This window comes from Palaemon carinicauda, chromosome 36 (genome assembly GCF_036898095.1).
Source record: "Palaemon carinicauda isolate YSFRI2023 chromosome 36, ASM3689809v2, whole genome shotgun sequence".
NCBI lineage: Eukaryota > Metazoa > Arthropoda > Malacostraca > Decapoda > Palaemonidae > Palaemon > Palaemon carinicauda.
Window position 1 is genome coordinate 2,747,627 of NC_090760.1, and position 12,926 is coordinate 2,760,552.

The following is a 12,926-nucleotide window of genomic DNA, read 5'->3' on the forward strand; positions in this document are numbered from 1 at the left end:
GCGTGAAATCCACTATTCACAGGTTGTCTTCCATTTAGTTAATTCCTTCGTCAAAGGGATGGGCCGATACAACGGCCCTAGACACACCCCCATCGCCGCACCACCCACGCCACGACGCGAGCGCCATCTGAACAATATCCTTCTTTTTGGAATACTAAGTGTTGATTTGTTTTGTTGTGCTCTCGGTCTTTTTTATCTATCGTGGATTTATTTTGTCATGTCCGAAGCTTCATCTTCACTCATTCCAATGTTAAGTACCATAGTTTGTTTTGACAGTATTTTATTGTACCGGGCTTTTGTTTTATATCCAGTATAGTCTGTTTTATTATTCCCGTCTGGCCTTTCATGGCGGCCATTGTTTGTTCATTTGTTGGGAATTCATCTTTGTCTGCCCGTTTAGTACTCTGTCACTTAGGTTCTTGGTTAAGTCCCTGGCCTTATGCCTTTAGAACCGTTATTATTTTTATTTTTATTTTTTTGTGTTTTTATGCTCATGGTACTTTTTGCTAGTAAGTCCAGCCTACGAACGAGATAGCGATTTAGCTTTGTATTTGTTTAGTGCCCGCCCCTCCGAGGCGTTCGTCACTCGACTGTGCTATTTATTTAAAGTTTTAGCAGATGCTATTCTTCGATCGTAGTGTTATATGGATGTACATTTTTATTTTATACGTTTATAATAGTGTTGTGTGATTTTTAGTCCTGTTTTTGTGTCCAAGAGAGCGAGAGATTGGGGTCCCCGTTTTCTGTTCGCAGTCACGAGTTACCCCTTTCTCTCGTTTTCTTTCTTTGCTCTGGTGGTTGAGCGGATTTCCCGTTTTCCGTTTTGTGCGTTCAACGGGTTCTCCCTCCCTCACCTCTCCCCCTTGGGGTGGATGATAACTTACGAGTTATTTATTTTTCGTGACTTTTCAATTGTTAGCGTTATTTTGGTCCGTGTTCGTCCTCTCCCCGTTACGGCTCGGGAGTAGTTTATGAACGTTTTCCACTCCGCCTTGAGTTCTACTCCAGCTTGAGGGATTCTCAATGACTTTCGTTCTATTGTTATATTTATATATTGTTTAATACATGGGACGGGCTTCATATTGTTTAGATACGACCCTCCGGTGGCCCTTACTGCGGTCTCAGGCCACGGCCATATCCACAATAGCCATTGTTATTACAATTGTGTTTTTATTCACAATAATTATTCAGGACCTTTCTTCTCCCTCCGGCCTCACCGGAGTTTGTAAATATGCTTTGCTATGATCTAAGCCTTAGCCTTTAGCTGCGGCTTGGCTTTTATATCTTCACAATTGAATTATTAGCCACAATTGAATTATTCAGGGTATCTCATTATCCTCCGGCGTCACCGGAGGTCGCCCATACACTTCACACTTATATTTGCCTTGCCTTTGGCTAAGACGGCATTATTCAGGACATCTCATTACGCTCCGGCTTCACCGGAGGTCGCCCATACACTTAATTAACACTTATATTTGCCTTGCCTTTAGCTAAGGCTGGTGTTTATATTTATTTTAAGGGCATGTCACTGCTTCCCCGACCCTCGCAGGTCGGCAGATTGCTTTAAGTTATTTATCCTTATGTCATTAACAGACATTAGGTAAATTACAAATATACAAACATTTGGATATTATAGTGCCAACAATGGTTTTGGCCGAATAGCGATTTAAACGTTTGCGATTTAGTCTGTTAGTCTGTTAGTTTGTACTCGCCCCAGGAAGGCTCGATTTAGACTATATCCTTATTTATTGGTTACGTTGTCGTTATTCTTCGTTTTTGGTTATTACAATGACTAAAAATGAAAAAGAAAAAGGAAAAAATAAAAATAAAATAAAAACAATCAGTTTTATTTTACTTTCCTTATATTATTGTGTGATGATAGCTTTTATTATGTAACCTTGAGAGTGAGAACATAGGGTGCTCGTTTATTAGCTCGAGTAAGGGAGGTGATTTTCCCGTTCTCCGTTTTTATACGTTCACGAGTTATTCAGGCCTCCTCTTATTATCAGAGTTGATGATAGTACGTTTAATGTTATACACGTTTTATTGATGTGGTTACTGTTAATATAGCTAACACTATTAGTAGGAACGTTGGTGTATGAGTCATTAATTGGGTTCGATTTATACCGACACCCTTAGCTCCGCCTTGAGTTATGTTTAGCTCCGCCTTGAGTTATACGCCGCTATAATGGATACTCATTGGGTGAGAACTAGTCAGATATTTGGAGTGCAACGGTGAAATCCGGCACTCAGACTCCGGCTGAGACCTTTTTGCACACGAACCTTTGTCATGTTTGATCTCAATTACACCTTTCCGGCCCCTTTTTTCATCGAATCTCCGGCTTCGCTGGAGATAACTCAAACATTCATTGAGGTTAATGTTATCGTACCGGTGACGGTCACGATCTCACGGGGACTAGCCTTTGCTACCGGATCTCCCATACAAACAGAGATCAAGCAGACATCCAGAACCGGAGTTAACAATGTGATACCGATGAGGGTTTCACAGTTTCATTATTACGGTCCCTTTTTCATCGAATATCCGGCTTCACTGGAGATAACACAGACATTCAGTTTTAGAGAATGTTATCGTACCGGTGAGGATCACGTTTTCACGTTGCCGGACCTTTGTCACTGGTTCTCCGGTACAAACTGAGATCAATCAGACGATCAGAATCAGGGTATGAACCCTTTTTCATGAATAATCACAATATCGTCATTACGATTCTTTTTCATCGAATCTCCGGCTTAACCGGATATCGTACAGGCGGTCAGCATTGAGGTTAATATTAGATTTCCTCTGGTTCACGTTGTCACTATGACGGACCTTTGTTTGTACCGGGGATGGTTACCGGAGATCCGGTACAGTCGGAGATCACTCAGACCACGGGTGGCCAATCTTTTGTTTTACCTGTAAAGGGAAGGATTTAAAAAAAAAAAAATTATTTATGAACGTAACTATGCCTATATTTATGCATGTATTTAATTCTAACTATGTATAAATATGGATAAATATCCATACAACATCGTGTTCAAATAGAATTAAATTAATTATGCCTATATTCATGCATATTCAATCCTAACTGTCTAAATATGGCTAAATATCCATACAACATAGTGTTCAAATAGAAATACATTAATTATGCCTATATTTATGCATAGTCAATTCTAACTATGTCTAGATATGGATAAATATCCATACAACATAGTGTTCATATAGAAATAAATTTCCACCCAGTGGCGAATGCGCCAACAGTGTCACATTTCATGAATACAAGTGTCGCACTATACCCCAGAAGATAATACATTAAATAACTTGTCTTTAAAATTGCTTTTTAAGAGTAATACAGCTGATCCCAGCCTGTGAATAGGATCGCTAACCAAAGTTCAAGGAACATCCAGACTTATGTCCCCTTTGTGTTACAGAAGGTTCGCCTGCATGGTTCCCATCAGGATGATGATGATTCTCTCTGGCCTGCAAGAGAGGCTCTCCACCCTTGGGTATCGAAGTTGGGAAGGAATGCTCCATCTAGAGGTCCCTATCTCCTCGGAGTGTCCTCTCTAAGGTTGGACAACGACCCCATGGACGGGCAGGTATGTGGGGATGAGTTTTGAGCCTTCAGCTTTGCAATTACCTACGTCGCCGACCTAGGACCATTAAAGGATCCTAATGTTCATGTTACCCTGCATAAACTGTGACGGCTAAAAGCAACACATTCTAAGGAAATCCAAGGGGCTATGACGAGCTCTAAGGTATGGGGGTGAGTCAGTGCCGTTCAGGAACTCGGATATAGGTGGTACCATAAATCTGGAGGGCATAGACGTCCTCCCTCTGGGGGACCTAGATTTTACTTCCAGGTACTAGAATTCCCATTCAACGGATTCGTTCGATTGAAAGAGATTGCCTTGGTTAGCTTAGACAAGGTACCGAAGGTAACGGTATTATTTCCTAAAGGGCAGGCCCGATCTGTCTGGACCAGGATGTTGTCAGCCTGGGGGGTACGATAATTCCAGGCTCTGCCCTTCCAGTTCGACCTACACGTTTGTTGGTCTGATCGGGTCAGTTGTGGGAAGTACGTTCTGTCTGAGACCTCTATCAGACAGGAATCGATAGTCGGTTTCCCACTCGTCATCACAGCCTTCCTCTGGTTCGACGCTTTTGTATCTGACCCCCCATCATCAGGTGGTCTACCTCACTGATTCCCCAGGTACACAGCCCAACTCCGTTGGGATGTTTTGCCTGCATGCAGCCCTAGATCCGAACCCTCAGGCTCCTTTCATGGACACCAGAGAGGAAGCTACAGGAGTAGAAGACAGTCCCGACATCAAGGCGGACCTAGGAAAAAGGGGGCTCGGAGAAGGGAAGGACCTAGATTCACTACCTCACAACGCGGTGGTCCCGGTAGAGGGAAGACTTTACCACTTTCGTGACCATTGGACTCGGTCTGTGGGATCATAGCATAGTCTCTAACGGTTTGAGATGAAAATGGCCTCAAGGTCCTCCTCCTCCGCCAGTGACCTTCTCCCAGAAATACACTCCCGTCCTGAAAGAGTACACCACAGGGTTACTCAAGAAAAAGCAATCAAACGACTATCTCTTAGGTACGGACCTTACTTCCCCGTGGGACCGTCACCACCTCTGTCGATCTTACCGACCGCTATTAGCTTGCGCCTATAGCTCGAAACTTCTCTTCTTATCTGGGTTTCCACCTAAGCAGGAAAGCCTTTGTGTTCAAGACATGCCCTTCGGCCTCAACATTGATCCCAGGATATTCACGAAACTGGGAGAGGCAGTGTTAGAACAACTCAGGAACCAAGAGATACAGATCATTGCTTATCTGGCCGGTTGGCTCATTTGGGCCCGGCCGGCCATAGAAGGCAACAGAGCTACGAAGGAATTACTTCGATCGTTCGACAACCTGTGATTTCGGGTCAATCTCCATAAGTCTCGCCTGCGACCATCAGGCCACTTAGAATGGTTAGCCATTCAGTGGGACCTTTCGAAGCACACGTTGTCTCTCCCTTCCAAAAGTAAGAGGAATAGGTTCCAAGATCAAGAATTTCTCAAGCACAAACAGGTGTCCAAAGAGCCTAGAAAGTATCCTCGGTCTTTCCCAATTCACTTCAGTAACAGATCTAATAAAAGCCAAACTCAAGACATCAATCGATTTTGGAGAAAGAGAGCTACAGTACCTATAAGAAGACAAGGTCTCGAAGATCCCCTCTGTCGGGAAAATGAGACTACGCCCATGGTCCGAACCGAAGAACCTCTCCAAAGCGGTTCCTCTACAATTCCCACCTCCACAAGTGACATTCCATTCAGCCGTGTCTCTAAGTGGATGGGGGGATTTCTCCGAACATCAGATGTTTCAGGTTCTTGGTCACTAGCCATGAAACAGTCCCATATCAATGTTCTCGAAGCCATGGCAGTGTTCTTGACCCTGAAGAGAGAGACTCCTCCGAGGTCGACCCACATCAGAGTAGTGTCAGACAGCACAGACGAGGTACACTACGGAAACAGGGGAGGATCCAAGTCACCCAACCTGAATCAGATCCTGGTCACTTTCTTCGCCTGGGCAACAGAAAAGAACTGGTTCCTGTCAGCACCTCACCTAGCGGGAGGCCAGGATGTGAGAACGGGCTCACTATCCAGGACGAGTTCCCTGGAGTCAGAATTTCACTCTGGTGGATACTCAGGTTCGTTCCAGGCATCCAGGTAGATCTATTCACATCTCAGATCAATCACAAACTTCCTTGTTATGTGACCCCAATCCTGGACCCTCGGGCTCATGCCATGGACGCATTACCCCGGGATTGGAACCATTAGAGGAAGATTTCCCTATCTCTCCCAGTGAATCTTCTAAAAACTTTAACACCGACTGCGCTCCTTCCGGGGCGCAGTGGCTTTAGTACCACCTCACTGCCCAAGAACAGTTGGTTTCCTCTCCTCCTCGAGTGGAAACTCCGTCCCATCCGGATCCCGTTCCTCAAACTGACCCGAGTATTCCAAACTCACTGTGTCAGATTACTCAAGGATGTCCAAAACCCTAACTTTGTGGACTACAGGAAGTTGGCAGCTCGTAGAGACTCGAACATTGAACCGGAAAACGATTTCTTCATCGAATCAGACAAAAGGGACTCGACAATTCGCCAATATGATTCGGCCGTTAACCCCCAAAATAGGTGGTCCCCTTGGAAAGTTATTCCTCTTCTCCAAGATACTTTTCTATGTCCGGTCACCACTCTCAGGGCCTTTTTAGCCACGACTGCTACCCGATCGTCTGGCCCCTTGTTTATCAGAGAACAAGGAGGTACCATTCCCATACGTGGTATTAGGCTATAGATCCTATACTTCGTTTAACAAGCCAATCCGGGATCATTTCCCCCAGAAGATGGACTTTGATGACCTTATAAAGTTCACGGGTTGGGAATCTCCTATGGTCTTCAAACGCCACTATCTAATGAACTTACAGGCTCTTAAATACCCAACAGTTGCAGCTGGGAGCCGTATCTCTCCCCAGTGATCTTTTGTTCTTCCTTTCATCCATCTCTTTTCCTCTCCCTCCTACCCGCCACTCGCACCACGACGCCGCTTCCTTGGTGGTTCGTTAGCCCTAAGTTTATTACATATTAGGTTATGTTTGTAACTATTATTGATTACCGTTGTTACAGGGTTGGGATATTCTTAGCCATGTCAGTTTTGTAGCATGTTTCCTCTGATACTCGGAGGCTTCCCTGTTATCATGTTTGTTTACCTTAATTATTTATGATTTTCTTTACATGGTGTTGTTTCTCTCCCCTCATTAAATTAGTTATTGTTGGGCTTGGAAGGCATTCTCTGGTACATTTTCACCCGGCGCCACAGATCGACCCAGAAAAGGGATTTTGACGAAGGAAAAATCTATTTCTGGGGCGAGACCTGTGGCGCCCGGTGAAACCCTTCCCCCTTTATTTTACACGATCCCACCCTTTCCTTTCCAAGCCGTCATGACCATTACAGAAGGATGTTGTTCAGATGGCGCTCGCGTCGTGGCGTGGGTGGTGCGGCGATGGGGGTGTGTCTAGGGCCGTTGTATCGGCCCATCCCTTTGACGAAGGAATTAACTAAATGGAAGACAACCTGTGAATAGTGGATTTCACGCGCCTTTGCTTTATACACGACACCCAAAAGGTGCTCGCGCGAGGGTTGTAACCTCAGCATTCCATGCTTTTATCTTTCTCTGGTATAATTGGAAGGTTTTATCAGAAAAGACATACAAGAAGGACTTTTCACCGGGCGCCACAGGTCTCTCCCCAGAAATAGATTTTTCCTTCGTCAAAATCCCTTAAATGAACGTATTTCTTGTATATGTAAATGTTAAATACCTTATTATATATAGGGTTGTCTTTTAGTTGTTTGACAGGTTTTGTTATTAGATACACTGTAGGAGATTCATGGCCCAAGAGGAATGCTGTGCTCCTGGTTTTGAGGCAGCAAAGGGCAGGTAGGCTAAAGGTGTGAATTTTTTCAGGTTATCTTAATTTGAATGCAGATAATTTATTGGAATATTTTTTGGATGTTGAAAAATATATACATAATTTATTATAACTGCTCTTTATGAAATGTTTAAAAACCCCATTCCAATAGTTGTGCATTTTTCTTTCTTCCCGAGGTGTAATTTGATTTTTTGCGGAAACGCTGCAGTTCATCTTATTCGGCCTGGCTTTATAAGTCTGCAAGGCCCTGTGCACATCTTCACAACATGAATATTTTACTGGCATATGGAGAAGAACATGATGATTTGTGATGCTGTGGCTGCCAATACTCCAATCAGTATGAAGGTTGTATTAAAGGTGAGGGGAAAAGACTTGATCCAAATGGAAAATGCCCATTTTCTATTGATAGTTGAGTAGCATCACAAAAATGGTTAGTTGACTTTTAGTATTTACTCTATATAAAAACCATAAGTACTGTAAATGATAGGACTGTACCTGATCTTGTATTAACAGCACTGTACACAAAATTAGTAAAGGGTTCATATTAGTGAAGGTAGTGAGTCTACCTCTTCAAGAGTGATCACTTGAGGTATGTCTTAGTACTTCAGTGATAGTACTGTACATATATTACAGCAATATACAATGCAGTCTCAGCACATCTTGTGACCCAAGAATGACAGTGTTATGTTGCTCTATGAAAAGCGTAGTGTGGTGATGAATAGTGTTATTTTCTTACCGTGTATTGTACCTACAGAACTGAAGTGTTCTTATAATAGTCCATCCATCCATATACCAAGGTACTTCCCCCAATTTTGGGGGGTAGCCGACACCAACAATGAAACAAAACAAAAAGGGGACCTCTACTCTCTCTTCCTTCAGCCTAATCAGGGACTCGACCGAGTTCAGCTGGTACTGCTAGGGTGCCACAGCCCAACCTCCCACATTTCCACCACAGATGAAGCTTCATAATGCTGACTCCCCTACTGCTGCTAATAGTATAATATTAATATGGTATAAGATTATCTTAAAAATCATATGCTGTATAGCGAGTTACATAGTGTCAGTGGACAATCGTGGTAATAAGTGGGAGGAAATTGTCAAAAGAATAATTAAAAAAAAGTCCTCAGTTTAGGTTTGCTTGTTACCTAACAAGATATAATTTATTGGAACTGCAGCAACCCATATTGTCCCTTCAATCACATGAAATGCCTTACTGTATTGCTATCAGACCAGAAATACTAAATGAGGTTTTTAAATTTTTACATTTAGATATTGAAGCATTGAATAAAAGAATGTTAAGTTCAAGATGAAATGTGTAAAATCTGGTCTCTGGTATGACCAAATATCGCTGAGGGTGTTTGAGGATGGTGTAACACTTCCAGAACAGTGGTGCTGGTACTCACGGTCTTATTTACTAGATAGAAGCAAATAGTGGCACACTTTTTCATAGGGAACAGCATCAAAGGGGATAGTTTAAAACCTGTGGTTTTGGATATAGTGACACTAGTGATTTGATTTAATGTCTAGTAGGTACCCAATCATGGCAATAAGTGAGGTTAGTGGTACTTGTTATAAGCAAGCTTTACATTTTCTTGAATGGTTTATGGGTGTTTCATGAATTAAATGTATGGGTTAAGGACTAGTACGTTGATTTCCAGTCAGTGATGTCATGTCATTTTGAATTGCAGCAAAGGCAGGCACCCACTGCTGCTGTATGTTTTTTCATACTTTTTCCCACAGAACTAAAATCGCTGAAATGTTTGACAGCCCACATGCTGGTAGGCCTGAGTTTCATAAAATTATGAAACGATAGCAAAGTGATTCGGTCCTTACGAAACACCTGTAGCCAAGCATGGCAACCTTCCTTTCCCATAACACCAGCCATTTTGAATTGGTACATATCAGTCCTCATCAGGCCATGGTTCAGTTACTCATTCTGGCCAGATAAGCCCAGCTTTGTAGGGAGCTTGCACATTTATTGAAAAGATGGGGGCACTATATCCAAGTGAATGTTTGTTGTTGCAGCAACAAGATTTGGTAATTTTGTCACATTTAGATGACCATCTCAAAATTTCACAATAGATTAATACATTGATAATGTTGGTTTACAATTGTGCTTCATTTGAGTTTTGCAGTTTGCAATGCTTTTGTTCAATTGATGGAATTTGCGATGGCTTAGCATGGACTGCAAAGCTCTGAAGACTGTTTAATCGCCTAATGTTGTAGATTGATTGGCTGGAAGGTCTAGGCAGTCTGTAACAATCTATAACAGGAGATTCAATAAGAGGATAGTTTCTGGGTCAAAACCACACATTTTCAAAGTTTTTGTCTGATAATGTCCTATTACGAAGTCTCAAGACTATTCATCTGTTTTGTTTCTACAGCTTTGAAAGTATTTTTGTTGAAAGGTTGAGGTTGCCAGCTCATTGGCTTGTCAGGGGGGTGGGGCTTAAATGTCGACAGTTACTCCCACCACCTGGTAATGAGTTATTACGTCAAAGTTATAGATTCGCAAAAGTCATACGTATTCCTATTAAAGGACTCTTTGTATAGTTAGATGCAAATTACTCAAAATTATATATCTATCTTGGAGTTGTTCATTAACATAAGTACTGTAGTTTTTATATATTCTCATACTTGCAGGGATATGGAAAGAAAGGTTAAAGGCTTGCCCCTACTTGATTGAGGACGTTATTTTTCATGAATGAAAAGCAGTGCTCCTGCTGGCTGTGTTCTACTATAAATCAGGAAATTTAGTGGTGAGTAGTTAATAAATTAGTTGACAATAAAGGTGCACATTCTGTATCCTTAGCTCAGAAGGTATGCTTTAAGTATAGAAAACTTCTAGATCTTTAAACAATTCTTACATTTACCAAGATTTAGCAGATTATTTCATTACAATACTGTATATTACTTGGGTCATATGTCGTCTTTAGAAGGAAACTACAGTATCATGATTTACTTGGGTCATATGATATCTTTAGAAGGAAATTGAAAGTGTTGTGGGTGAAAGTATAGATAAGCTCTTTGAGAAAGAATATACTTTTAAGCATGGGAAGGTTCAAATTATTTTTTCTAAATTTGCTTCATAATTATTAGACAGCAAATGGAGCCTTTTAGTTGTAGCTAGGGAACTTTAGCTCTCAAATCACTTTCATATTTAAGGGATTTTGACGAAGGAAAAATCTATTTCTGGGCGAGAGACCCGTGCCGTAACACCCATTTCTAAGGTAAAAACTGCTATGAATTTACCAGAGAAAATTTTGTATAGGAATGCTAGGTTGAACCCAAATGATGCTTGAATGTCTTAATCATAGTGCTCGGTGAATATTTTAAACTATAGGCAAACAGATATTTTTGGGCTCAAGCCATGGCGTCCTGATGGAAGGTTCCTTATTGGTAGCTTCCTTGGGTATATCACTACTAAATATTCCCAGAGAATTTAACCACAGGTTATCACAGAATTCTAACTTCTGGAGCGAGTATCCTAAAGGTGTCCCTTTAAGACATCGTATATCAACGGGACGCATGTATCAACGCACCACATAGCTATCTACACCCCACATAGTTAACACTTCGGTGTGTAGGGGCGGAGAATAGCTGGGGAGCCGTTCCACAGCTAATCTCGTTCGTGGCTACTTTTGGTACTCGAGACGTAAACAAACGGGCGCCATTGCTAAATGACGTCACGTCCGTCCTCATCCTTCTTCTAGTAGCTTGCCTTGCTAAGACAGATTTTCCCTCCGATCTTGTGAAAGAGATCACCGACAAGGCCGCCACTGAGAATAGGAACCTTCTCAACAAGTGGGGCATGTCGAAGAAGAGGAAATCCTCTCAGGACGATGGCCCTCAACCTAAGAGGAAATCCTCCAAGCCAAAACCCCAACAACGTCAAAAGAGACGGCAGTTTCCGGGACCCGCTACTCCCCAAGTGGCTGCTCAGCCACAACAGACCTTTCAGCTGGTCACCCAACCGGTTTTGTCCCAGTCACCGGTTTTCACCCCTGCCTTTGAGCAACAGACGACTACCTTTCGTCCCAAAGGTAGAGGCTCAAGCAGAGGTGCAGGCAGAGACGCATCTCGCCGTCCCTCCAGAGGCAGAGGAGGAAGGGGAGCTAGCGGCCGAGGCAGTAAGCCCTCGGGACACAAGAAGCAATGAAGTGCTTCCGGTGGGAGGAAGACTCCGCCAATTCCAGGATCGTTGGACCTTCGATCCCTGGACACACAGCATCGTCAAGAAGGGTCTAGGCTGGAGTTGGACTCAACCACCCCCCAACCTTCCAGCAATTCTTCCAACAATCAACCCCCCTTTTGGAAGAATGTCCTAGATCTCTTGAACAAGAAGGTGATAAGGAGGGTAAAGTCAACCAGGTTCCAAGGGAGACTGTTTTGCGTCCCCAAGAAGGACTCCGACAAGCTCAGTCATTCTAGACTTATCCTCCCTCAACAAGTTCATAGCGAACAACAAGTTCAAGATGCTGACTCTTCAACAGATAAGGACCCTTCTGCCTCGAGGTTCTTACACGGTCTCCATAGACCTGGCGGATGCCTACTGGCACGTTCAAATGAACCATCACGCTTCCTCCTACCTAGGATTTCGACTCCAAAGGAAAAGCTACGACTTCAGGGCCATGCCCTTGGGCCTCAACGTGGCCCCTCGGATCTTCACAAAGCTGGCGGACGCCATAGTACAACAGCTCCGCCTCCAAGACATCCAGGTGATGGCCTACCTCGACGACTGGCTAGTCTGGGCTCCATCGCCCGAGGATTGTTTAAGATCCTGCAGCAAAGTCACCCAGTTCCTCGAACACCTGGGATTCAAGATAAACGCGAAGAAATCTCGCCTCTCTCCAGCTCAGAAGTTCCAATGGTTAGGAATCCAGTGGAACCTTCAGTCACACCACCTTTCCATCCCCCAGAAGAAAAGGAAGGAAATAGCAGGGTCTGTCAAGCGACTGCTGAAATCCAAACTGATCTCAAGACGTCAGCAGGAACGAGTTCTAGGCTCTCTACAGTTCGCCTCTGATAAACCTAGTGCTTCGTGCACAGCTAAAGGATGCCGCGGGAGTCTGGAGACGTTCTGCATCCATCGCTCGAAGAGACCTCAAGAGACGGCTCCCAAACAGACTTCGGCTTCTCCTCAAGCCGTGGTCGGAAGCGACGGCCCTGAAAAGGTCCATCCCTCTTCAACATCCACCTCCATCACTCAACATCCACACGGACGCTTCGCTGGAGGGTTGGGGAGGTCACTCCCACCAAAAACAGGCTCAAGGCACATGGTCTCCCCTATTCAAGCCGTTTCACATCAACATCTTGGAGGCCATGGCGGTCCTTCTAACACTGAAGAAACTCTCCCCGCCTCCCTCGATCCATATTCGTCTAACCCTAGACAACTCGGTGGTAGTTCGATGTCTCAATCGCCAAGGCTCAAGATCGCCCCAGATAAATCA

General features: G+C 43.6%; 1 long non-coding RNA gene across 3 annotated transcripts in view; it reads left to right on the forward strand.

Moving 5' to 3' along the window:
- The first annotated feature begins 7,356 nt into the window (after nucleotides 1-7,356).
- LOC137628331 (uncharacterized) overlaps nucleotides 7,357-12,926 on the forward strand; it is a 54,204-nt gene continuing 48,634 nt past the window's right edge. Inside the window, exons 1-3 of one of the 3 annotated variants that reach the window (XR_011041333.1) lie at nucleotides 7,361-7,484; nucleotides 7,653-7,833; nucleotides 10,120-10,235. This is a non-coding gene — a long non-coding RNA (uncharacterized lncRNA). Of the gene's footprint in view, nucleotides 7,834-10,119; nucleotides 10,236-12,926 lie in introns of all 3 variants that reach the window. The other 2 variants (XR_011041331.1, XR_011041332.1) reach the window with 2 other exon arrangements.